The sequence below is a fragment of the Phalangium opilio genome, unplaced genomic scaffold (genome assembly GCF_054372755.1).
Source record: "Phalangium opilio isolate 3A_F unplaced genomic scaffold, DU_Popi_V2 ptg000089l_1, whole genome shotgun sequence".
Classification (NCBI taxonomy): Eukaryota; Metazoa; Arthropoda; class Arachnida; order Opiliones; family Phalangiidae; genus Phalangium; species Phalangium opilio.
In genome coordinates, this window is record NW_028324194.1 from 2248858 (window position 1) to 2269094 (window position 20237).

The following is a 20237-nucleotide window of genomic DNA, read 5'->3' on the forward strand; positions in this document are numbered from 1 at the left end:
AATTAATGCTTGTTTGTGGTTGGAGGAGTCGGGGAAGGGGAGATGTGGGATTCTGAGAGCCAACATCAGAAATAATAAATTTGAACTGAACTGAACCGATTCATCGAACTAAAGAGGGGTGGGGGAATCAGGACCTAGCGAACGACAGTCTTGGACTCGAGCTTGAGTGTGATATTAAATGTTTTATCTAAATAAAGATTGTTAATAAAAGTATAGAGAGTTATTAATTATAGAGTGAAACATAAGAGTAATGAGAACAAATACTACAATAATTAAACCAGTTTTAAATCAAGGACGGGGTGGCCGAGTGATAAAGGCGATGGACTGCTAATTCATTGGGATCTGCCCGCGCGAGTTCGAATCTCGCCTCAGTCGTTTTAATCGGATTGTTTTAATCACAAATTCAGGCAAAATTATTGAACCAGTTTTAAATCGAGGACAGGGTGGTTAAGGCGATGGACTGCTAATCCATTGGGCTCTGCCCGCGCGAGTTCGAATCTCGCCTCCGTCGTTTTATCCGTTTTGTTTTGAACACAAATGCACTCAAAATGATTTAACTCCTTTAGATCCCGGAAGGGATGGCCGAGTGGTTAAGGCGATGGAATGCTGATACATTGGGCTCTGCCCGCGCGAGTTCGAATCTCGCCTCCGTCGTTTTAACCGGATTGTTATAATCACAAATTCAGGCAAAATAATTAAACCAGTTTTAAATCAAGGACGGGGTGGCCGAGTGATAAAGGCGATGGACTGCTAATCCATTGGGCTCTGCCCGCGCGAGTTCGAATCTCGCCTCAGTCGTTTTAATCGGATTGTTTTAATCACAAATTCAGGCAAAATAATTGAACCAGTTTTAAATCGAGGACAGGGTGGTTAAGGCGATGGACTGCTAATCCATTGGGCTCTGCCCGCGCGAGATCGAATCTCGCCTCCGTCGTTTTATCCGTTTTGTTTTGAACACAAATGCACTCAAAATGATTTAACTCCTTTAAATCCCGGAAAGGATGGCCGAGTGGTTAAGGCGATGGAATGCTGATACATTGGACTCTAAACACGCGAGTTCGAATCTCGACTCCGTCGTTTTAACCGGATTGTTTTAATCACAAATTCAGGCAAAATAATTAAACCAGTTTTAAATCAAGGACGGGGTGGCCGAGTGGTTAAGGCGATGGACTGCTAATACATTGGGCTCTGCCCGCGCGAGTTCGAATCTCGCCTCCGTCGTTTTATCCGTTTTGTTTTGAACACAAATGCAGTCAAAATGATTTAACTCCTTTAAATCCCGGAAGGGATGGCCGAGTGGTTAAGGCGATGGAATGCTGATACATTGGGCTCTAAACACGCGAGTTCGAATCTCGCTTCCGTCGTTTTAACCGGATTGTTATAATCACAAATTCAGGCAAAATAATTAAACCAGTTTTAAATCAAGGACGGGGTGGCCGAGTGATAAAGGCGATGGACTGCTAATCCATTGGGCTCTGCCCGCGCGAGTTCGAATCTCGCCTCAGTCGTTTTAATCGGATTGTTTTAATCACAAATTCAGGCAAAATAATTGAACCAGTTTTAAATCGAGGACAGGGTGGTTAAGGCGATGGACTGCTAATCCATTGGGCTCTGCCCGCGCGAGATCGAATCTCGCCTCCGTCGTTTTATCCGTTTTGTTTTGAACACAAATGCACTCAAAATGATTTAACTCCTTTAAATCCCGGAAGGGATGGCCGAGTGGTTAAGGCGATGGAATGCTGATACATTGGGCTCTAAACACACGAGTTCGAATCTCGCCTCCGTCGTTTTAACCGGATTGTTATAATCACAAATTCAGGCAAAATAATTAAACCAGTTTTAAATCAAGGACGGGGTGGCCGAGTGATAAAGGCGATGGACTGCTAATCCATCGGGCTCTGCCCGCGCGAGTTCGAATCTCGCCTCCGTCGTTTTATCCGTTTTGTTTTGAACACAAATGCACTCAAAATGATTTAACTCCTTTAAATCCCGGAAGGGATGGCCGAGTGGTTAAGGCGATGGAATGCTGATACATTGGGCTCTAAACACACGAGTTCGAATCTCGCCTCCGTCGTTTTAACCGGATTGTTATAATCACAAATTCAGGCAAAATAATTAAACCAGTTTTAAATCAAGGACGGGGTGGCCGAGTGATAAAGGCGATGGACTGCTAATCCATTGGGCTCTGCCCGCGCGAGTTCGAATCTCGCCTCAGTCGTTTTAATCGGATTGTTTTAATCACAAATTCAGGCAAAATTATTGAACCAGTTTTAAATCGAGGACAGGGTGGTTAAGGCGATGGACTGCTAATCCATTGGGCTCTGCCCGCGCGAGTTCGAATCTCGCCTCCGTCGTTTTATCCGTTTTGTTTTGAACACAAATGCACTCAAAATGATTTAACTCCTTTAGATCCCGGAAGGGATGGCCGAGTGGTTAAGGCGATGGAATGCTGATACATTGGGCTCTGCCCGCGCGAGTTCGAATCTCGCCTCCGTCGTTTTAACCGGATTGTTATAATCACAAATTCAGGCAAAATAATTAAACCAGTTTTAAATCAAGGACGGGGTGGCCGAGTGATAAAGGCGATGGACTGCTAATCCATTGGGCTCTGCCCGCGCGAGTTCGAATCTCGCCTCAGTCGTTTTAATCGGATTGTTTTAATCACAAATTCAGGCAAAATAATTGAACCAGTTTTAAATCGAGGACAGGGTGGTTAAGGCGATGGACTGCTAATCCATTGGGCTCTGCCCGCGCGAGATCGAATCTCGCCTCCGTCGTTTTATCCGTTTTGTTTTGAACACAAATGCACTCAAAATGATTTAACTCCTTTAAATCCCGGAAGGGATGGCCGAGTGGTTAAGGCGATGGAATGCTGATACATTGGACTCTAAACACGCGAGTTCGAATCTCGACTCCGTCGTTTTAACCGGATTGTTTTAATCACAAATTCAGGCAAAATAATTAAACCAGTTTTAAATCAAGGACGGGGTGGCCGAGTGGTTAAGGCGATGGACTGCTAATACATTGGGCTCTGCCCGCGCGAGTTCGAATCTCGCCTCCGTCGTTTTATCTGTTTTGTTTTGAACACAAATGCAGGCAAAATGATTAAACTCGTTTAAATCCCGGAAGGGATTTCCGAGTGGTTAAGGCGATGGATTGCTGATACATTGGGCTCTAAACACGCGAGTTCGAATCTCGCCTCTGTCGTTTTAACCGGATTGTTTTAATCACAATTTCAGGCAAAATAATTAAACCAGTTTTAAATCAAGGACGGGGTGGCCGAGTGGTTGAGGCGATGGACTGCTAATCCACTGGGCTCTGCCCGCGCGAGTTCGAATCTCGCCTCCGTCGTTTTATCTGTTTTGTTTTGAACACAAATGCAGCCAAAATGATTAAACTGGTTTAAATCGCGGAAGGGATTTCCGAGTGGTTAAGGCGATGGATTGCTGATACATTGGGCTCTTAACACGCGAGTTCGAATCTCGCCTACGTCGTTTTAACCGGATTGTTTTAATCACAAATTCAGGCAAAATAATTAAACCAGTTTTAAATCGAGGACGGGGTGGCCGAGTGGTTAAGGCGATGGACTGCTAATCCATTGGGCTCTGCCCGCGCGAGTTCGAATCTCGCCTCCGTCGTTTTATCCGTTTTGTTTTGAACACAAATGCAGTCAAAATGATTTAACTCGTTTTAATATCGGAAGGGATGGCCGAGTTGTTAAGGCGATGGATTGCTAATACATTGGGCCCTAAACACGCGAGTTCGAATCTCGCCTCCGTCGTTTTAACCGGATTGTTTTAATCACAAATTCAGGCAAAATAATTAAACCAGTTTTAAATCGAGGACCGGATGGTTAAGGCGTTGGACTGCTAATCCATTGGGCTCTGCCCGCGCGAGTTCGAATCTCGCCTCCGTCGTTTTAACCGGATTGTTTTAATCACAAATTCAGGCAAAATAATAGAACCAGTTTTAAATCGAGGACAGGGTGGTTAAGGCGATGGACTGCTAATACATTGGGCTCTGCCCGCGCGAGTTCGAATCTCGCCTCCGTCGTTTTATCCGTTTTGTTTTGAACACAAATGCAGTCAAAATGATTTAACTCCTTCAAATCCCGGAAGGGATGGCCGAGTGGTTAAGGCGATGGAATGCTGATACATTGGGCTCTAAACACGCGAGTTCGAATCTCGCCTCCGTCGTTTTAACCGGATTGTTATAATCACAAATTCAGGCAAAATAATTAAACCAGTTTTAAATCAAGGACGGGGTGGCCGAGTGATAAAGGCGATGGACTGCTAATCCATTGGGATCTGCCCGCGCGAGTTCGAATCTCGCCTCAGTCGTTTTAATCGGATTGTTTTAATCACAAATTCAGGCAAAATAATTGAACCAGTTTTAAATCGAGGACAGGGTGGTTAAGGCGATGGACTGCTAATCCATTAAGCTCTGCCCGCGCGAGTTCGAATCTCGCCTCCGTCGTTTTATCCGTTTTGTTTTGAACACAAATGCACTCAAAATGATTTAACTCCTTTAAATCCCGGAAGGGATGGCCGAGTGGTTAAGGCGATGGAATGCTGATACATTGGGCTCTGCCCGCGCGAGTTCGAATCTCGCCTCCGTCGTTTTATCCGTTTTGTTTTGAACACAAATGCAGTCAAAATGATTTAACTCCTTTAAAACCCGGAAGGGGTGGCCGAGTGGTTAAGGCGATGGAATGCTGATACATTGGGCTCTAAACACGCGAGTTCGAATCTCGCCTCCGTCGTTTTAACCGGATTGTTATAATCACAAATTCAGGCAAAATAATTAAACCAGTTTTAAATCAAGGACGGGGTGGCCGAGTGATAAAGGCGATGGACTGCTAATCCATTGGGCTCTGCCCGCGCGAGTTCGAATCTCGCCTCAGTCGTTTTAATCGGATTGTTTTAATCACAAATTCAGGCAAAATAATTGAACCAGTTTTAAATCGAGGACAGGGTGGTTAAGGCGATGGACTGCTAATCCATTGGGCTCTGCCCGCGCGAGATCGAATCTCGCCTCCGTCGTTTTATCCGTTTTGTTTTGAACACAAATGCACTCAAAATGATTTAACTCCTTTAAATCCCGGAAGGGATGGCCGAGTGGTTAAGGCGATGGAATGCTGATACATTGGACTCTAAACACGCGAGTTCGAATCTCGACTCCGTCGTTTTAACCGGATTGTTTTAATCACAAATTCAGGCAAAATAATTAAACCAGTTTTAAATCAAGGACGGGGTGGCCGAGTGGTTAAGGCGATGGACTGCTAATACATTGGGCTCTGCCCGCGCGAGTTCGAATCTCGCCTCCGTCGTTTTATCCGTTTTGTTTTGAACACAAATGCAGTCAAAATGATTTAACTCCTTTAAATCCCGGAAGGGATGGCCGAGTGGTTAAGGCGATGGAATGCTGATACATTGGGCTCTAAACACGCGAGTTCGAATCTCGCTTCCGTCGTTTTAACCGGATTGTTATAATCACAAATTCAGGCAAAATAATTAAACCAGTTTTAAATCAAGGACGGGGTGGCCGAGTGATAAAGGCGATCGACTGCTAATACATTGGGCTCTGCCCGCGCGAGTTCGAATCTCGCCTCAGTCGTTTTAATCGGATTGTTTTAATCACAAATTCAGGCAAAATAATTGAACCAGTTTTAAATCGAGGACAGGGTGGTTAAGACGATGGACTGCTAATCCATTGGGCTCTGCCCGCGCGAGATCGAATCTCGCCTCCGTCGTTTTATCCGTTTTGTTTTGAACACAAATGCACTCAAAATGATTTAACTCCTTTAAATCCCGGAAGGGATGGCCGAGTGGTTAAGGCGATGGAATGCTGATACATTGGGCTCTAAACACACGAGTTCGAATCTCGCCTCCGTCGTTTTAACCGGATTGTTATAATCACAAATTCAGGCAAAATAATTAAACCAGTTTTAAATCAAGGACGGGGTGGCCGAGTGATAAAGGCGATGGACTGCTAATCCATCGGGCTCTGCCCGCGCGAGTTCGAATCTCGCCTCCGTCGTTTTATCCGTTTTGTTTTGAACACAAATGCACTCAAAATGATTTAACTCCTTTAAATCCCGGAAGGGATGGCCGAGTGGTTAAGGCGATGGAATGCTGATACATTGGGCTCTAAACACACGAGTTCGAATCTCGCCTCCGTCGTTTTAACCGGATTGTTATAATCACAAATTCAGGCAAAATAATTAAACCAGTTTTAAATCAAGGACGGGGTGGCCGAGTGATAAAGGCGATGGACTGCTAATCCATTGGGCTCTGCCCGCGCGAGTTCGAATCTCGCCTCAGTCGTTTTATCCGTTTTGTTTTGAACACAAATGCAGTCAAAATGATTTAACTCCTTTAAATCCCGGAAGGGATGGCCGAGTGGTTAAGGCGAGGGAATGCTGATACATTAGGCTCTAAACACGCGAGTTCGAATCTCGCTTCCGTCGTTTTAACCGGATTGTTATAATCACAAATTCAGGCAAAATAATTAAACCAGTTTTAAATCAAGGACGGGGTGGCCGAGTGATAAAGGCGATGGACTGCTAATCCATTGGGCTCTGCCCGCGCGAGTTCGAATCTCGCCTCAGTCGTTTTAATCGGATTGTTTTAATCACAAATTCAGGCAAAATAATTGAACCAGTTTTAAATCGAGGACAGGGTGGTTAAGGCGATGGACTGCTAATCCATTAAGCTCTGCCCGCGTGAGTTCGAATCTCGCCTCCGTCGTTTTATCCGTTTTGTTTTGAACACAAATGCACTCAAAATGATTTAACTCCTTTAAATCCCGGAAGGGATGGCCGAGTGGTTAAGGCGATGGAATGCTGATACATTGGGCTCTGCCCGCGCGAGTTCGAATCTCGCCTCCGTCGTTTTATCCGTTTTGTTTTCAACACAAATGCAGTCAAAATGATTTAACTCCTTTAAAACCCGGAAGGGGTGGCCGAGTGGTTAAGGCGATGGAATGCTGATACATTGGGCTCTAAACACGCGAGTTCGAATCTCGCCTCCGTCGTTTTAACCGGATTGTTTTAATCACAAATTCAGGCAAAATAATTAAACCAGTTTTAAATCAAGGACGGGGTGGCCGAGTGGTTAAGGCGATGGACTGCTACTCCATTGGGCTCTGCCCGCGCGAGTTCGAATCTCGCCTCCGTCGTTTTATCTGTTTTGTTTTGAACACAAATGCAGCCAAAATGATTAAACTCGTTTAAATCGCGGAAGGGATTTCCGAGTGGTTAAGGCGATGGATTGCTGATACATTGGGCTCTTAACACGCGAGTTCGAATCTCGCCTACGTCGTTTTAACCGGATTGTTTTAATCACAAATTCAGGCAAAATAATTAAACCAGTTTTAAATCGAGGACGGGGTGGCCGAGTGGTTAAGGCGATGGACTGCTAATCCATTGGGCTCTGCCCGCGCGAGTTCGAATCTCGCCTCCGTCGTTTTATCCGTTTTGTTTTGAACACAAATGCAGTCAAAATGATTTAACTCGTTTTAATATCGGAAGGGATGGCCGAGTTGTTAAGGCGATGGATTGCTAATACATTGGGCCCTGAACACGCGAGTTTGAATCTCGCCTCCCTCGTTTTAACCGGATTGTTTTAATCACAAATTCAGGCAAAATAATTAAACAAGTTTTAAATCGAGGACAGGATGGTTAAGGCGTTGGACTGCTAATCCATTGGGCTCTGCCCGCGCGAGTTCGAATCTCGCCTCAGTCGTTTTAATCGGATTGTTTTAATCACAAATTCAGGCAAAATAATTGAACCAGTTTTAAATCGAGGACAGGGTTGTTAAGGCGATGGACTGCTAATCCATTGGGCTCTGCCCGCGCGAGTTCGAATCTCGCCTCCGTCGTTTTATCCGTTTTGTTTTGAACACAAATGCACTCAAAATGATTTAACTCCTTTAAATCCCGGAAGGGATGGCCGAGTGGTTAAGGCGATGGAATGCTGATACATTGGACTCTAAACACGCGAGTTCGAATCTCGACTCCGTCGTTTTAACCGGATTGTTTTAATCACAAATTCAGGAAAAATAATTAAACCAGTTTTAAATCAAGGACGGGGTGGCCGAGTGGTTAAGGCGATGGACTGCTAATACATTGGGCTCTGCCCGCGCGAGTTCGAATCTCGCCTCCGTCGTTTTATCCGTTTTGTTTTGAACACAAATGCAGTCAAAATGATTTAACTCGTTTTAATATCGGAAGGGATGGCCGAGTTGTTAAGGCGATGGATTGCTAATACATTGGGCCCTAAACACGCGAGTTCGAATCTCGCCTGCGTCGTTTTAACCGGATTGTTATAATCACAAATTCAGGCAAAATAATTAAACCAGTTTTAAATCAAGGACGGGGTGGCCGAGTGATAAAGGCGATGGACTGCTAATCCATTGGGATCTGCCCGCGCGAGTTCGAATCTCGCCTCAGTCGTTTTAATCGGATTGTTTTAATCACAAATTCAGGCAAAATATTTGAACCAGTTTTAAATCGAGGACAGGGTGGTTAAGGCGATGGACTGCTAATCCATTAAGCTCTGCCCGCGTGAGTTCGAATCTCGCCTCCGTCGTTTTATCCGTTTTGTTTTGAACACAAATGCACTCAAAATGATTTAACTCCTTTAAATCCCGGAAGGGATGGCCGAGTGGTTAAGGCGATGGAATGCTGATACATTGGGCTCTGCCCGCGCGAGTTCGAATCTCGCCTCCGTCGTTTTATCCGTTTTGTTTTCAACACAAATGCAGTCAAAATGATTTAACTCCTTTAAAACCCGAAAGGGGTGGCCGAGTGGTTAAGGCGATGGAATGCTGATACATTGGGCTCTAAACACGCGAGTTCGAATCTCGCCTCCGTCGTTTTAACCGGATTGTTTTAATCACAAATTCAGGCAAAATAATTAAACCAGTTTTAAATCAAGGACGGGGTGGCCGAGTGGTTAAGGCGATGGACTGCTACTCCATTGGGCTCTGCCCGCGCGAGTTCGAATCTCGCCTCCGTCGTTTTATCTGTTTTGTTTTGAACACAAATGCAGCCAAAATGATTAAACTCGTTTAAATCGCGGAAGGGATTTCCGAGTGGTTAAGGCGATGGATTGCTGATACATTGGGCTCTTAACACGCGAGTTCGAATCTCGCCTACGTCGTTTTAACCGGATTGTTTTAATCACAAATTCAGGCAAAATAATTAAACCAGTTTTAAATCGAGGACGGGGTGGCCGAGTGGTTAAGGCGATGGACTGCTAATCCATTGGGCTCTGCCCGCGCGAGTTCGAATCTCGCCTCCGTCGTTTTATCGGTTTTGTTTTGAACACAAATGCAGTCAAAATGATTTAACTCGTTTTAATATCGGAAGGGATGGCCGAGTTGTTAAGGCGATGGATTGCTAATACATTGGGCCCTGAACACGCGAGTTTGAATCTCGCCTCCCTCGTTTTAACCGGATTGTTTTAATCACAAATTCAGGCAAAATAATTAAACAAGTTTTAAATCGAGGACAGGATGGTTAAGGCGTTGGACTGCTAATCCATTGGGCTCTGCCCGCGCGAGTTCGAATCTCGCCTCAGTCGTTTTAATCGGATTGTTTTAATCACAAATTCAGGCAAAATAATTGAACCAGTTTTAAATCGAGGACAGGGTTGTTAAGGCGATGGACTGCTAATCCATTGGGCTCTGCCCGCGCGAGTTCGAATCTCGCCTCCGTCGTTTTATCCGTTTTGTTTTGAACACAAATGCACTCAAAATGATTTAACTCCTTTAAATCCCGGAAGGGATGGCCGAGTGGTTAAGGCGATGGAATGCTGATACATTGGACTCTAAACACGCGAGTTCGAATCTCGACTCCGTCGTTTTAACCGGATTGTTTTAATCACAAATTCAGGCAAAATAATTAAACCAGTTTTAAATCAAGGACGGGGTGGCCGAGTGGTTAAGGCGATGGACTGCTAATACATTGGGCTCTGCCCGCGCGAGTTCGAATCTCGCCTCCGTCGTTTTATCCGTTTTGTTTTGAACACAAATGCAGTCAAAATGATTTAACTCGTTTTAATATCGGAAGGGATGGCCGAGTTGTTAAGGCGATGGATTGCTAATACATTGGGCCCTAAACACGCGAGTTCGAATCTCGCCTCCGTCGTTTTAACCGGATTGTTTTAATCACAAATTCAGGCAAAATAATTAAACCAGTTTTAAATCGAGGACCGGATGGTTAAGGCGTTGGACTGCTAATCCATTGGGCTCTGCCCGCGCGAGTTCGAAGCTCGCCTCCGTCGTTTTAACCGGATTGTTTTAATCACAAATTCAGGCAAAATAATAGAACCAGTTTTAAATCGAGGACAGGGTGGTTAAGGCGATGGACTGCTAATCCATTGGGCTCTGCCCGCGCGAGTTCGAATCTCGCCTCCGTCGTTTTATCCGTTTTGTTTTGAACACAAATGCAGTCAAAATGATTTAACTCCTTCAAATCCCGGAAGGGATGGCCGAGTGGTTAAGGCGATGGAATGCTGATACATTGGGCTCTAAACACGCGAGTTCGAATCTCGCCTCCGTCGTTTTAACCGGATTGTTATAATCACAAATTCAGGCAAAATAATTAAACCAGTTTTAAATCAAGGACGGGGTGGCCGAGTGATAAAGGCGATGGACTGCTAATCCATTGGGATCTGCCCGCGCGAGTTCGAATCTCGCCTCAGTCGTTTTAATCGGATTGTTTTAATCACAAATTCAGGCAAAATAATTGAACCAGTTTTAAATCGAGGACAGGGTGGTTAAGGCGATGGACTGCTAATCCATTAAGCTCTGCCCGCGTGAGTTCGAATCTCGCCTCCGTCGTTTTATCCGTTTTGTTTTGAACACAAATGCACTCAAAATGATTTAACTCCTTTAAATCCCGGAAGGGATGGCCGAGTGGTTAAGGCGATGGAATGCTGATACATTGGGCTCTGCCCGCGCGAGTTCGAATCTCGCCTCCGTCGTTTTATCCGTTTTGTTTTGAACACAAATGCAGTCAAAATGATTTAACTCCTTTAAAACCCGGAAGGGGTGGCCGAGTGGTTAAGGCGATGGAATGCTGATACATTGGGCTCTAAACACGCGAGTTCGAATCTCGCCTCCGTCGTTTTAACCGGATTGTTTTAATCACAAATTCAGGCAAAATAATTAAACCAGTTTTAAATCAAGGACGGGGTGGCCGAGTGGTTAAGGCGATGGACTGCTACTCCATTGGGCTCTGCCCGCGCGAGTTCGAATCTCGCCTCCGTCGTTTTATCTGTTTTGTTTTGAACACAAATGCAGCCAAAATGATTAAACTCGTTTAAATCGCGGAAGGGATTTCCGAGTGGTTAAGGCGATGGATTGCTGATACATTGGGCTCTTAACACGCGAGTTCGAATCTCGCCTACGTCGTTTTAACCGGATTGTTTTAATCACAAATTCAGGCAAAATAATTAAACCAGTTTTAAATCGAGGACGGGGTGGCCGAGTGGTTAAGGCGATGGACTGCTAATCCATTGGGCTCTGCCCGCGCGAGTTCGAATCTCGCCTCCGTCGTTTTATCCGTTTTGTTTTGAACACAAATGCAGTCAAAATGATTTAACTCGTTTTAATATCGGAAGGGATGGCCGAGTTGTTAAGGCGATGGATTGCTAATACATTGGGCCCTGAACACGCGAGTTCGAATCTCGCCTCCCTCGTTTTAACCGGATTGTTTTAATCACAAATTCAGGCAAAATAATTAAACAAGTTTTAAATCGAGGACAGGATGGTTAAGGCGTTGGACTGCTAATCCATTGGGCTCTGCCCGCGCGAGTTCGAATCTCGCCTCAGTCGTTTTAATCGGATTGTTTTAATCACAAATTCAGGCAAAATAATTGAACCAGTTTTAAATCGAGGACAGGGTTGTTAAGGCGATGGACTGCTAATCCATTGGGCTCTGCCCGCGCGAGTTCGAATCTCGCCTCCGTCGTTTTATCCGTTTTGTTTTGAACACAAATGCACTCAAAATGATTTAACTCCTTTAAATCCCGGAAGGGATGGCCGAGTGGTTAAGGCGATGGAATGCTGATACATTGGACTCTAAACACGCGAGTTCGAATCTCGACTCCGTCGTTTTAACCGGATTGTTTTAATCACAAATTCAGGCAAAATAATTAAACCAGTTTTAAATCAAGGACGGGGTGGCCGAGTGGTTAAGGCGATGGACTGCTAATACATTGGGCTCTGCCCGCGCGAGTTCGAATCTCGCCTCCGTCGTTTTATCCGTTTTGTTTTGAACACAAATGCAGTCAAAATGATTTAACTCCTTTAAATCCCGGAAGGGATGGCCGAGTGGTTAAGGCGATGGAATACTGATACATTGGGCTCAAAACACGCGAGTTCGAATCTCGCTTCCGTCGTTTTAACCGGATTGTTATAATCACAAATTCAGGCAAAATAATTAAACCAGTTTTAAATCAAGGACGGGGTGGCCGAGTGATAAGGGCGATGGACTGCTAATCCATTGGGACTGCCCGCGCGAGTTCGAATCTCGCCTCAGTCGTTTTAATCGGATTGTTTTAATCACAAATTCAGGCAAAATAATTGAACCAGTTTTAAATCGAGGACAGGGTGGTTAAGGCGATGGACTGCTAATCCATTGGGCTCTGCCCGCGCGAGTTCGAATCTCGCCTCCGTCGTTTTATCCGTTTTGTTTTGAACACAAATGCACTCAAAATGATTTAACTCCTTTAAATCCCGGAAGGGATGGCCGAGTGGTTAAGGCGATGGAATGCTTATACATTGGACTCTAAACACGCGAGTTCGAATCTCGACTCCGTCGTTTTAACCGGATTGTTTTAATCACAAATTCAGGCAAAATAATTAAACCAGTTTTAAATCAAGGACGGGGTGGCCGAGTGGTTAAGGCGATGGACTGCTAATACATTGGGCTCTGCCCGCGCGAGTTCGAATCTCGCCTCCGTCGTTTTATCCGTTTTGTTTTGAACACAAATGCAGTCAAAATGATTTAACTCGTTTTAATATCGGAAGGGATGGCCGAGTTGTTAAGGCGATGGATTGCTAATACATTGGGCCCTAAACACGCGAGTTCGAATCTCGCCTCCGTCGTTTTAACCGGATTGTTTTAATCACAAATTCAGGCAAAATAATTAAACCAGTTTTAAATCGAGGACCGGATGGTTAAGGCGCTGGACTGCTAATCCATTGGGCTCTGCCCGCGCGAGTTCGAATCTCGCCTCCGTCGTTTTAACCGGATTGTTTTAATCACAAATTCAGGCAAAATAATAGAACCAGTTTTAAATCGAGGACAGGGTGGTTAAGGCGATGGACTGCTAATCCATTGGGCTCTGCCCGCGCGAGTTCGAATCTCGCCTCCGTCGTTTTATCCGTTTTGTTTTGAACACAAATGCAGTCAAAATGATTTAACTCCTTCAAATCCCGGAAGGGATGGCCGAGTGGTTAAGGCGATGGAATGCTGATACATTGGGCTCTAAACACGTGAGTTCGAATCTCGCCTCCGTCGTTTTAACCGGATTGTTATAATCACAAATTCAGGCAAAATAATTAAACCAGTTTTAAATCAAGGACGGGGTGGCCGAGTGATAAAGGCGATGGACTGCTAATCCATTGGGATATGCCCGCGCGAGTTCGAATCTCGCCTCAGTCGTTTTAATCGGATTGTTTTAATCACAAATTCAGGCAAAATAATTGAACCAGTTTTAAATCGAGGACAGGGTGGTTAAGGCGATGGACTGCTAATCCATTAAGCTCTGCCCGCGTGAGTTCGAATCTCGCCTCCGTCGTTTTATCCGTTTTGTTTTGAACACAAATGCACTCAAAATGATTTAACTCCTTTAAATCCCGGAAGGGATGGCCGAGTGGTTAAGGCGATGGAATGCTGATACATTGGGCTCTGCCCGCGCGAGTTCGAATCTCGCCTACGTCGTTTTAACCGGATTGTTTTAATCACAAATTCAGGCAAAATAATTAAACCAGTTTTAAATCGAGGACGGGGTGGCCGAGTGGTTAAGGCGATGGACTGCTAATCCATTGGGCTCTGCCCGCGCGAGTTCGAATCTCGCCTCCGTCGTTTTATCCGTTTTGTTTTGAACACAAATGCAGTCAAAATGATTTAACTCGTTTTAATATCGGAAGGGATGGCCGAGTTGTTAAGGCGATGGATTGCTAATACATTGGGCCCTGAACACGCGAGTTCGAATCTCGCCTCCCTCGTTTTAACCGGATTGTTTTAATCACAAATTCAGGCAAAATAATTAAACAAGTTTTAAATCGAGGACAGGATGGTTAAGGCGTTGGACTGCTAATCCATTGGGCTCTGCCCGCGCGAGTTCGAATCTCGCCTCAGTCGTTTTAATCGGATTGTTTTAATCACAAATTCAGGCAAAATAATTGAACCAGTTTTAAATCGAGGACAGGGTTGTTAAGGCGATGGACTGCTAATCCATTGGGCTCTGCCCGCGCGAGTTCGAATCTCGCCTCCGTCGTTTTATCCGTTTTGTTTTGAACACAAATGCACTCAAAATGATTTAACTCCTTTAAATCCCGGAAGGGATGGCCGAGTGGTTAAGGCGATGGAATGCTGATACATTGGACTCTAAACACGCGAGTTCGAATCTCGACTCCGTCGTTTTAACCGGATTGTTTTAATCACAAATTCAGGCAAAATAATTAAACCAGTTTTAAATCAAGGACGGGGTGGCCGAGTGGTTAAGGCGATGGACTGCTAATACATTGGGCTCTGCCCGCGCGAGTTCGAATCTCGCCTCCGTCGTTTTATCCGTTTTGTTTTGAACACAAATGCAGTCAAAATGATTTAACTCCTTTAAATCCCGGAAGGGATGGCCGAGTGGTTAAGGCGATGGAATACTGATACATTGGGCTCAAAACACGCGAGTTCGAATCTCGCTTCCGTCGTTTTAACCGGATTGTTATAATCACAAATTCAGGCAAAATAATTAAACCAGTTTTAAATCAAGGACGGGGTGGCCGAGTGATAAAGGCGATGGACTGCTAATCCATTGGGACTGCCCGCGCGAGTTCGAATCTCGCCTCAGTCGTTTTAATCGGATTGTTTTAATCACAAATTCAGGCAAAATAATTGAACCAGTTTTAAATCGAGGACAGGGTGGTTAAGGCGATGGACTGCTAATCCATTGGGCTCTGCCCGCGCGAGTTCGAATCTCGCCTCCGTCGTTTTATCCGTTTTGTTTTGAACACAAATGCACTCAAAATGATTTAACTCCTTTAAATCCCGGAAGGGATGGCCGAGTGGTTAAGGCGATGGAATGCTTATACATTGGACTCTAAACACGCGAGTTCGAATCTCGACTCCGTCGTTTTAACCGGATTGTTTTAATCACAAATTCAGGCAAAATAATTAAACCAGTTTTAAATCAAGGACGGGGTGGCCGAGTGGTTAAGGCGATGGACTGCTAATACATTGGGCTCTGCCCGCGCGAGTTCGAATCTCGCCTCCGTCGTTTTATCCGTTTTGTTTTGAACACAAATGCAGTCAAAATGATTTAACTCGTTTTAATATCGGAAGGGATGGCCGAGTTGTTAAGGCGATGGATTGCTAATACATTGGGCCCTAAACACGCGAGTTCGAATCTCGCCTCCGTCGTTTTAACCGGATTGTTTTAATCACAAATTCAGGCAAAATAATTAAACCAGTTTTAAATCGAGGACCGGATGGTTAAGGCGCTGGACTGCTAATCCATTGGGCTCTGCCCGCGCGAGTTCGAATCTCGCCTCCGTCGTTTTAACCGGATTGTTTTAATCACAAATTCAGGCAAAATAATAGAACCAGTTTTAAATCGAGGACAGGGTGGTTAAGGCGATGGACTGCTAATCCATTGGGCTCTGCCCGCGCGAGTTCGAATCTCGCCTCCGTCGTTTTATCCGTTTTGTTTTGAACACAAATGCAGTCAAAATGATTTAACTCCTTCAAATCCCGGAAGGGATGGCCGAGTGGTTAAGGCGATGGAATGCTGATACATTGGGCTCTAAACACGTGAGTTCGAATCTCGCCTCCGTCGTTTTAACCGGATTGTTATAATCACAAATTCAGGCAAAATAATTAAACCAGTTTTAAATCAAGGACGGGGTGGCCGAGTGATAAAGGCGATGGACTGCTAATCCATTGGGATATGCCCGCGCGAGTTCGAATCTCGCCTCAGTCGTTTTAATCGGATTGTTTTAATCACAAATTCAGGCAAAATAATTGAACCAGTTTTAAATCGAGGACAGGGTGGTTAAGGCGATGGACTGCTAATCCATTAAGCTCTGCCCGCGTGAGTTCGAATCTCGCCTCCGTCGTTTTATCCGTTTTGTTTTGAACACAAATGCACTCAAAATGATTTAACTCCTTTAAATCCCGGAAGGGATGGCCGAGTGGTTAAGGCGATGGAATGCTGATACATTGGGCTCTGCCCGCGCGAGTTCGAATCTCGCCTCCGTCGTTTTATCCGTTTTGTTTTGAACACAAATGCAGTCAAAATGATTTAACTCCTTTAAAACCCGGAAGGGGTGGCCGAGTGGTTAAGGCGATGGAATGCTGATACATTGGGCTCTAAACACGCGAGTTCGAATCTCGCCTCCGTCGTTTTAATCGGATTGTTTTAATCACAAATTCAGGCAAAATAATTAAACCAGTTTTAAATCAAGGACGGGGTGGCCGAGTGGTTAAGGCGATGGACTGCTACTCCATTGGGCTCTGCCCGCGCGAGTTCGAATCTCGCCTCCGTCGTTTTATCTGTTTTGTTTTGAACACAAATGCAGCCAAAATGATTAAACTCGTTTAAATCGCGGAAGGGATTTCCGAGTGGTTAAGGCGATGGATTGCTGATACATTGGGCTCTTAACACGCGAGTTCGAATCTCGCCTACGTCGTTTTAACCGGATTGTTATAATCACAAATTCAGGCAAAATAATTAAACCAGTTTTAAATCAAGGACGGGGTGGCCGAGTGATAAAGGCGATGGACTGCTAATCCATTGGGCTCTGCCCGCGCGAGTTCGAATCTCGCCTCAGTCGTTTTAATCGGATTGTTTTAATCACAAATTCAGGCAAAATAATTGAACCAGTTTTAAATCGAGGACAGGGTGGTTAAGGCGATGGACTGCTAATCCATTGGGCTCTGCCCGCGCGAGTTCGAATCTCGCCTCCGTCGTTTTATCCGTTTTGTTTTGAACACAAATGCACTCAAAATGATTTAACTCCTTTAAATCCCGGAAGGGATGGCCGAGTGGTTAAGGCGATGGAATGCTGATACATTGGGCTCTAAACACGCGAGTTCGAATCTCGCTTCCGTCGTTTTAACCGGATTGTTATAATCACAAATTCAGGCAAAATAATTAAACCAGTTTTAAATCAAGGACGGGGTGGCCGAGTGATAAAGGCGATGGACTGCTAATCCATTGGGACTGCCCGCGCGAGTTCGAATCTCGCCTCAGTCGTTTTAATCGGATTGTTTTAATCACAAATTCAGGCAAAATAATTGAACCAGTTTTAAATCGAGGACAGGGTGGTTAAGGCGATGGACTGCTAATCCATTGGGCTCTGCCCGCGCGAGTTCGAATCTCGCCTCCGTCGTTTTATCCGTTTTGTTTTGAACACAAATGCACTCAAAATGATTTAACTCCTTTAAATCCCGGAAGGGATGGCCGAGTGGTTAAGGCGATGGAATGCTGATACATTGGACTCTAAACACGCGAGTTCGAATCTCGACTCCGTCGTTTTAACCGGATTGTTTTAATCACAAATTCAGGCAAAATAATTAAACCAGTTTTAAATCAAGGACGGGGTGGCCGAGTGGTTAAGGCGATGGACTGCTAATACATTGGGCTCTGCCCGCGCGAGTTCGAATCTCGCCTCCGTCGTTTTATCCGTTTTGTTTTGAACACAAATGCAGTCAAAATGATTTAACTCGTTTTAATATCGGAAGGGATGGCCGAGTTGTTAAGGCGATGGATTGCTAATACATTGGGCCCTAAACACGCGAGTTCGAATCTCGCCTCCGTCGTTTTAACCGGATTGTTTTAATCACAAATTCAGGCAAAATAATTAAACCAGTTTTAAATCGAGGACCGGATGGTTAAGGCGCTGGACTGCTAATCCATTGGGCTCTGCCCGCGCGAGTTCGAATCTCGCCTCCGTCGTTTTAACCGGATTGTTTTAATCACAAATTCAGGCAAAATAATAGAACCAGTTTTAAATCGAGGACAGGGTGGTTAAGGCGATGGACTGCTAATCCATTGGGCTCTGCCCGCGCGAGTTCGAATCTCGCCTCCGTCGTTTTATCCGTTTTGTTTTGAACACAAATGCAGTCAAAATGATTTAACTCCTTCAAATCCCGGAAGGGATGGCCGAGTGGTTAAGGCGATGGAATGCTGATACATTGGGCTCTAAACACGTGAGTTCGAATCTCGCCTCCGTCGTTTTAACCGGATTGTTATAATCACAAATTCAGGCAAAATAATTAAACCAGTTTTAAATCAAGGACGGGGTGGCCGAGTGATAAAGGCGATGGACTGCTAATCCATTGGGATATGCCCGCGCGAGTTCGAATCTCGCCTCAGTCGTTTTAATCGGATTGTTTTAATCACAAATTCAGGCAAAATAATTGAACCAGTTTTAAATCGAGGACAGGGTGGTTAAGGCGATGGACTGCTAATCCATTAAGCTCTGCCCGCGTGAGTTCGAATCTCGCCTCCGTCGTTTTATCCGTTTTGTTTTGAACACAAATGCACTCAAAATGATTTAACTCCTTTAAATCCCGGAAGGGATGGCCGAGTGGTTAAGGCGATGGAATGCTGATACATTGGGCTCTGCCCGCGCGAGTTCGAATCTCGCCTCCGTCGTTTTATCCGTTTTGTTTTGAACACAAATGCACTCAAAATGATTTAACTCCTTTAAATCCCGGAAGGGATGGCCGAGTGGTTAAGGCGATGGAATGCTGATACATTGGACTCTAAACACGCGAGTTCGAATCTCGACTCCGTCGTTTTAACCGGATTGTTTTAATCACAAATTCAGGCAAAATAATTAAACCAGTTTTAAATCAAGGACGGGGTGGCCGAGTGGTTAAGGCGATGGACTGCTAATACATTGGGCTCTGCCCGCGCGAGTTCGAATCTCGCCTCCGTCGTTTTATCCGTTTTGTTTTGAACACAAATGCAGTCAAAATGATTTAACTCCTTTAAATCCCGGAAGGGATGGCCGAGTGGTTAAGGCGATGGAATACTGATACATTGGGCTCAAAACACGCGAGTTCGAATCTCGCTTCCGTCGTTTTAACCGGATTGTTATAATCACAAATTCAGGCAAAATAATTAAACCAGTTTTAAATCAAGGACGGGGTGGCCGAGTGATAAAGGCGATGGACTGCTAATCCATTGGGCTCTGCCCGCGCGAGTTCGAATCTCGCCTCAGTCGTTTTAATCGGATTGTTTTAATCACAAATTCAGGCAAAATAATTGAACCAGTTTTAAATCGAGGACAGGGTGGTTAAGGCGATGGACTGCTAATCCATTGGGCTCTGCCCGCGCGAGTTCGAATCTCGCCTCCGTCGTTTTATCCGTTTTGTTTTGAACACAAATGCACTCAAAATGATTTAACTCCTTTAAATCCCGGAAGGGATGGCCGAGTGGTTAAGGCGATGGAATGCTGATACATTGGGCTCTAAACACACGAGTTCGAATCTCGCCTCCGTCGTTTTAACCGGATTGTTATAATCACAAATTCAGGCAAAATAATTAAACCAGTTTTAAATCAAGGACGGGGTGGCCGAGTGATAAAGGCGATGGACTGCTAATCCATCGGGCTCTGCCCGCGCGAGTTCGAATCTCGCCTCCGTCGTTTTATCCGTTTTGTTTTGAACACAAATGCACTCAAAATGATTTAACTCCTTTAAATCCCGGAAGGGATGGCCGAGTGGTTAAGGCGATGGAATGCTGATACATTGGGCTCTAAACACACGAGTTCGAATCTCGCCTCCGTCGTTTTAACCGGATTGTTATAATCACAAATTCAGGCAAAATAATTAAACCAGTTTTAAATCAAGGACGGGGTGGCCGAGTGATAAAGGCGATGGACTGCTAATCCATTGGGCTCTGCCCGCGCGAGTTCGAATCTCGCCTCCGTCGTTTTATCCGTTTTGTTTTGAACACAAATGCAGTCAAAATGATTAAACTCGGTTAAATCGA

At 45.0% G+C, this 20237-nt stretch overlaps 44 non-coding genes across 44 annotated transcripts; all 44 read left to right on the plus strand.

The window, feature by feature from the left end:
- Positions 1-293: 293 nt before the first annotated feature.
- Positions 294-375, plus strand: TRNAS-GCU (transfer RNA serine (anticodon GCU)). The gene has a single exon. It is a non-coding gene; the product is annotated as a tRNA-Ser (tRNA).
- Positions 376-716: 341 nt separating this feature from the next.
- On the plus strand, positions 717-798 carry TRNAS-GCU (transfer RNA serine (anticodon GCU)). Its single transcript has one exon. It is a non-coding gene; the product is annotated as a tRNA-Ser (tRNA).
- A 341-nt stretch (positions 799-1139) lies between these two features.
- On the plus strand, positions 1140-1221 carry TRNAS-GCU (transfer RNA serine (anticodon GCU)). The gene has a single exon. It is a non-coding gene; the product is annotated as a tRNA-Ser (tRNA).
- A 205-nt stretch (positions 1222-1426) lies between these two features.
- TRNAS-GCU (transfer RNA serine (anticodon GCU)) lies at positions 1427-1508 on the plus strand. Its single transcript has one exon. It is a non-coding gene; the product is annotated as a tRNA-Ser (tRNA).
- Positions 1509-1849: 341 nt separating this feature from the next.
- On the plus strand, positions 1850-1931 carry TRNAS-GCU (transfer RNA serine (anticodon GCU)). The gene has a single exon. It is a non-coding gene; the product is annotated as a tRNA-Ser (tRNA).
- A 205-nt stretch (positions 1932-2136) lies between these two features.
- Positions 2137-2218, plus strand: TRNAS-GCU (transfer RNA serine (anticodon GCU)). The gene has a single exon. It is a non-coding gene; the product is annotated as a tRNA-Ser (tRNA).
- A 341-nt stretch (positions 2219-2559) lies between these two features.
- On the plus strand, positions 2560-2641 carry TRNAS-GCU (transfer RNA serine (anticodon GCU)). Its single transcript has one exon. It is a non-coding gene; the product is annotated as a tRNA-Ser (tRNA).
- A 341-nt stretch (positions 2642-2982) lies between these two features.
- Positions 2983-3064, plus strand: TRNAS-GCU (transfer RNA serine (anticodon GCU)). The gene has a single exon. It is a non-coding gene; the product is annotated as a tRNA-Ser (tRNA).
- Positions 3065-3269: 205 nt separating this feature from the next.
- TRNAS-GCU (transfer RNA serine (anticodon GCU)) lies at positions 3270-3351 on the plus strand. Its single transcript has one exon. It is a non-coding gene; the product is annotated as a tRNA-Ser (tRNA).
- A 205-nt stretch (positions 3352-3556) lies between these two features.
- On the plus strand, positions 3557-3638 carry TRNAS-GCU (transfer RNA serine (anticodon GCU)). The gene has a single exon. It is a non-coding gene; the product is annotated as a tRNA-Ser (tRNA).
- Positions 3639-4258: 620 nt separating this feature from the next.
- Positions 4259-4340, plus strand: TRNAS-GCU (transfer RNA serine (anticodon GCU)). The gene has a single exon. It is a non-coding gene; the product is annotated as a tRNA-Ser (tRNA).
- A 484-nt stretch (positions 4341-4824) lies between these two features.
- TRNAS-GCU (transfer RNA serine (anticodon GCU)) lies at positions 4825-4906 on the plus strand. The gene has a single exon. It is a non-coding gene; the product is annotated as a tRNA-Ser (tRNA).
- A 341-nt stretch (positions 4907-5247) lies between these two features.
- TRNAS-GCU (transfer RNA serine (anticodon GCU)) lies at positions 5248-5329 on the plus strand. The gene has a single exon. It is a non-coding gene; the product is annotated as a tRNA-Ser (tRNA).
- Positions 5330-5957: 628 nt separating this feature from the next.
- On the plus strand, positions 5958-6039 carry TRNAS-GCU (transfer RNA serine (anticodon GCU)). The gene has a single exon. It is a non-coding gene; the product is annotated as a tRNA-Ser (tRNA).
- Positions 6040-6244: 205 nt separating this feature from the next.
- On the plus strand, positions 6245-6326 carry TRNAS-GCU (transfer RNA serine (anticodon GCU)). Its single transcript has one exon. It is a non-coding gene; the product is annotated as a tRNA-Ser (tRNA).
- A 205-nt stretch (positions 6327-6531) lies between these two features.
- On the plus strand, positions 6532-6613 carry TRNAS-GCU (transfer RNA serine (anticodon GCU)). The gene has a single exon. It is a non-coding gene; the product is annotated as a tRNA-Ser (tRNA).
- Positions 6614-7097: 484 nt separating this feature from the next.
- On the plus strand, positions 7098-7179 carry TRNAS-GCU (transfer RNA serine (anticodon GCU)). The gene has a single exon. It is a non-coding gene; the product is annotated as a tRNA-Ser (tRNA).
- Positions 7180-7384: 205 nt separating this feature from the next.
- TRNAS-GCU (transfer RNA serine (anticodon GCU)) lies at positions 7385-7466 on the plus strand. Its single transcript has one exon. It is a non-coding gene; the product is annotated as a tRNA-Ser (tRNA).
- A 620-nt stretch (positions 7467-8086) lies between these two features.
- On the plus strand, positions 8087-8168 carry TRNAS-GCU (transfer RNA serine (anticodon GCU)). The gene has a single exon. It is a non-coding gene; the product is annotated as a tRNA-Ser (tRNA).
- A 205-nt stretch (positions 8169-8373) lies between these two features.
- Positions 8374-8455, plus strand: TRNAS-GCU (transfer RNA serine (anticodon GCU)). Its single transcript has one exon. It is a non-coding gene; the product is annotated as a tRNA-Ser (tRNA).
- Positions 8456-8939: 484 nt separating this feature from the next.
- TRNAS-GCU (transfer RNA serine (anticodon GCU)) lies at positions 8940-9021 on the plus strand. The gene has a single exon. It is a non-coding gene; the product is annotated as a tRNA-Ser (tRNA).
- Positions 9022-9226: 205 nt separating this feature from the next.
- TRNAS-GCU (transfer RNA serine (anticodon GCU)) lies at positions 9227-9308 on the plus strand. The gene has a single exon. It is a non-coding gene; the product is annotated as a tRNA-Ser (tRNA).
- Positions 9309-9928: 620 nt separating this feature from the next.
- Positions 9929-10010, plus strand: TRNAS-GCU (transfer RNA serine (anticodon GCU)). Its single transcript has one exon. It is a non-coding gene; the product is annotated as a tRNA-Ser (tRNA).
- A 620-nt stretch (positions 10011-10630) lies between these two features.
- Positions 10631-10712, plus strand: TRNAS-GCU (transfer RNA serine (anticodon GCU)). The gene has a single exon. It is a non-coding gene; the product is annotated as a tRNA-Ser (tRNA).
- Positions 10713-11196: 484 nt separating this feature from the next.
- On the plus strand, positions 11197-11278 carry TRNAS-GCU (transfer RNA serine (anticodon GCU)). The gene has a single exon. It is a non-coding gene; the product is annotated as a tRNA-Ser (tRNA).
- A 205-nt stretch (positions 11279-11483) lies between these two features.
- On the plus strand, positions 11484-11565 carry TRNAS-GCU (transfer RNA serine (anticodon GCU)). The gene has a single exon. It is a non-coding gene; the product is annotated as a tRNA-Ser (tRNA).
- A 620-nt stretch (positions 11566-12185) lies between these two features.
- Positions 12186-12267, plus strand: TRNAS-GCU (transfer RNA serine (anticodon GCU)). The gene has a single exon. It is a non-coding gene; the product is annotated as a tRNA-Ser (tRNA).
- Positions 12268-12472: 205 nt separating this feature from the next.
- Positions 12473-12553, plus strand: TRNAS-GCU (transfer RNA serine (anticodon GCU)). Its single transcript has one exon. It is a non-coding gene; the product is annotated as a tRNA-Ser (tRNA).
- A 341-nt stretch (positions 12554-12894) lies between these two features.
- Positions 12895-12976, plus strand: TRNAS-GCU (transfer RNA serine (anticodon GCU)). The gene has a single exon. It is a non-coding gene; the product is annotated as a tRNA-Ser (tRNA).
- Positions 12977-13596: 620 nt separating this feature from the next.
- On the plus strand, positions 13597-13678 carry TRNAS-GCU (transfer RNA serine (anticodon GCU)). The gene has a single exon. It is a non-coding gene; the product is annotated as a tRNA-Ser (tRNA).
- Positions 13679-14019: 341 nt separating this feature from the next.
- Positions 14020-14101, plus strand: TRNAS-GCU (transfer RNA serine (anticodon GCU)). Its single transcript has one exon. It is a non-coding gene; the product is annotated as a tRNA-Ser (tRNA).
- Positions 14102-14721: 620 nt separating this feature from the next.
- On the plus strand, positions 14722-14803 carry TRNAS-GCU (transfer RNA serine (anticodon GCU)). Its single transcript has one exon. It is a non-coding gene; the product is annotated as a tRNA-Ser (tRNA).
- A 205-nt stretch (positions 14804-15008) lies between these two features.
- TRNAS-GCU (transfer RNA serine (anticodon GCU)) lies at positions 15009-15089 on the plus strand. Its single transcript has one exon. It is a non-coding gene; the product is annotated as a tRNA-Ser (tRNA).
- Positions 15090-15430: 341 nt separating this feature from the next.
- On the plus strand, positions 15431-15512 carry TRNAS-GCU (transfer RNA serine (anticodon GCU)). The gene has a single exon. It is a non-coding gene; the product is annotated as a tRNA-Ser (tRNA).
- A 620-nt stretch (positions 15513-16132) lies between these two features.
- On the plus strand, positions 16133-16214 carry TRNAS-GCU (transfer RNA serine (anticodon GCU)). The gene has a single exon. It is a non-coding gene; the product is annotated as a tRNA-Ser (tRNA).
- A 484-nt stretch (positions 16215-16698) lies between these two features.
- On the plus strand, positions 16699-16780 carry TRNAS-GCU (transfer RNA serine (anticodon GCU)). Its single transcript has one exon. It is a non-coding gene; the product is annotated as a tRNA-Ser (tRNA).
- Positions 16781-16985: 205 nt separating this feature from the next.
- On the plus strand, positions 16986-17067 carry TRNAS-GCU (transfer RNA serine (anticodon GCU)). Its single transcript has one exon. It is a non-coding gene; the product is annotated as a tRNA-Ser (tRNA).
- A 341-nt stretch (positions 17068-17408) lies between these two features.
- Positions 17409-17489, plus strand: TRNAS-GCU (transfer RNA serine (anticodon GCU)). The gene has a single exon. It is a non-coding gene; the product is annotated as a tRNA-Ser (tRNA).
- A 341-nt stretch (positions 17490-17830) lies between these two features.
- On the plus strand, positions 17831-17912 carry TRNAS-GCU (transfer RNA serine (anticodon GCU)). Its single transcript has one exon. It is a non-coding gene; the product is annotated as a tRNA-Ser (tRNA).
- A 620-nt stretch (positions 17913-18532) lies between these two features.
- TRNAS-GCU (transfer RNA serine (anticodon GCU)) lies at positions 18533-18614 on the plus strand. The gene has a single exon. It is a non-coding gene; the product is annotated as a tRNA-Ser (tRNA).
- Positions 18615-19098: 484 nt separating this feature from the next.
- On the plus strand, positions 19099-19180 carry TRNAS-GCU (transfer RNA serine (anticodon GCU)). The gene has a single exon. It is a non-coding gene; the product is annotated as a tRNA-Ser (tRNA).
- A 205-nt stretch (positions 19181-19385) lies between these two features.
- On the plus strand, positions 19386-19467 carry TRNAS-GCU (transfer RNA serine (anticodon GCU)). Its single transcript has one exon. It is a non-coding gene; the product is annotated as a tRNA-Ser (tRNA).
- Positions 19468-19808: 341 nt separating this feature from the next.
- On the plus strand, positions 19809-19890 carry TRNAS-GCU (transfer RNA serine (anticodon GCU)). The gene has a single exon. It is a non-coding gene; the product is annotated as a tRNA-Ser (tRNA).
- Positions 19891-20095: 205 nt separating this feature from the next.
- Positions 20096-20177, plus strand: TRNAS-GCU (transfer RNA serine (anticodon GCU)). The gene has a single exon. It is a non-coding gene; the product is annotated as a tRNA-Ser (tRNA).
- The last annotated feature ends 60 nt before the right edge of the window (positions 20178-20237 follow it).